General features: G+C 43.5%; 1 pseudogene; it reads left to right on the top strand.

The window, feature by feature from the left end:
- Positions 1-259: 259 nt before the first annotated feature.
- Positions 260-1,619, top strand: LOC119570397 (annotated as a pseudogene).
- The last annotated feature ends 377 nt before the right edge of the window (positions 1,620-1,996 follow it).

Raw genomic sequence — 1,996 nt, 5'->3', positions numbered from 1 at the left:
CCAAAAATTCAGCAGTTGTCCCGTGACTTTTTACTTGTGTGCTCCCTTCCGCCATGTGACCTCGCCTGCTCCGCTGGATCCTCTCTCTCTCCCCACGCTCCTGATGTACATATTTGCTTATGTATATATATAGTGTAACTTTGTGCCTTAGCAGTAAAACCTTTTTGTGTTTCCGCTGGTGTTTTCCGTTGACCTGACCGCTCTGATTCCTTCGTCTTTTTTATAAATCGAACCCTGACAATCATCATCATCATAATAATCATAATCACCATCATCATATCACCATCATCACCATTCTATTTCTTCATTCTCCCACATCCTTCTACCATTTCCATCATCAGCTAACCCCATTACCTCACGTTTCTCCTCCCAATTGCCATGACGCAATCCACGTCCAACGCCCTCACTCCTCAATCCCCATGAGCAGGTACCTCCCAGAGTCCCCGCGTTGGTTGCTGTCCCAAGGAAGAATACAAGAGTGCGCGACCATCCTGCTCAATGTAAGTTGGGGTTGTTGTCTTTGTTTTGTTATTATTGTTGTTGGTGTTGTTGTTATTGTGGGTGTGATTGTTATGATTATATTGTTATTTAAATGTTTCTATTTGTTCCTCTCTTTCTCCTTTCCCTACCCCTCTCCCTACCTCACCCTCTTCTCCCCTCCCTTCCTCTTCCTCTCCCTCTACCTCTCCTTCCCTCCACCTTTCCCACCCTTCGTCCCTTTCTCCCTCTTTCCCTTCGTCCTCCCCTTCCTCCCTCCTTCCATCATTCCCCTCCCTCCCTTCCTCCTATTCCCCTTCCCTCCCTCACCCTCCCCTCCCTTCCTTTCTCCCCCTCCCTCCCTCACCCTCCCCTCCCTTCCTTTCTCCCCCTCCCTCCCTCTCTCCTCGTTCCCTCACCGCCTCATCCCTCCAATACCTTAACAGGTAGCCCGCATCAACGGCAAAAAAGACGTATACCGGACGCAGCTTGAGTCAGACTTATACATCTTGTGGAACCTGCAGGAGAAGGAAGTGTCACTGAGAGAAGCCACGCGGTACCGAAGCTGCGTCTGAGAGCTCTTATCTTATTCTTCATGGGGTAAGTTACGTGATGATGTGTAGGCGTGTGATGAGTCGGTTCGCGATCTCTATGGGGAAGTAAATATCAGGGGGAATATTCTGAAGAATACATATTATAGAATATATAACAGAAGACTCGTAAATATTGCTGAGTCATCTCTAAAAAAAAGTCTACCTACAGTTTTTGTTTCTCCTTCTTTTTACTTTTCTTTCCTTTTTAACCCCCTCACTTCCTTCCTTTTTTTTTCTTCCCCTCCACCCACTCAACCAGCGCGTGCAGCTACCTCTGCTACGGCATGGTGTTCCTGGGCATCACTGTTCTCTCCAGCAACTACTTCCTCAGTCACTTCGTCGTCTCGATCTCGGAACTCCCGAGCAATGCCTGGGGTGGGTATGGACGCAGTTCCTCGGACGTCGCTTCACCTGCATCACCACCTTCATAATCACGGCTGCTTTTGTGGCCGCGGCGCCCTTCTGTCGCCATGGTAACGATGGATATGATGTGTATTTTCTTCTCCTTCTTCTTCTTTTTCTTTTTTTATTCTTTTTCTTTTTTCTTTTTTTTTTTTGTTCCTTTTATCTTCCTTTTTTTTTATTTTGTTTTATTTTTTTTTCATTTTATTTTTATATGTTACTTTCTTCTCCTTCGTCTTCTTCTTCTCCTTCTTTCCTCCTTCGTCTTCTCTCCTCCTCCTCCTCCTCCCCTTACCTCTTATTATTATTATTATTATTATTATTATATTATTATATTCTTATTATTATTATTATATTTTATTATTATTATTAATCTAAAGTCTGGATAGTTATTACAAGGTAGATGTGTGGTTTGTTACTCAGATGAGAATATGCATTTAAACTTACGTAAAGGAAATGGAGGAACGAGTAATTAAAATGTGTGTTCGTTCTTCTCCATGTTTATTTTATTTAGATGTAGCATA

Source organism: Penaeus monodon, unplaced genomic scaffold (genome assembly GCF_015228065.2).
Source record: "Penaeus monodon isolate SGIC_2016 unplaced genomic scaffold, NSTDA_Pmon_1 PmonScaffold_25799, whole genome shotgun sequence".
Classification (NCBI taxonomy): Eukaryota; Metazoa; Arthropoda; class Malacostraca; order Decapoda; family Penaeidae; genus Penaeus; species Penaeus monodon.
This window is presented reverse-complemented; position numbering and strand designations above follow the sequence as displayed.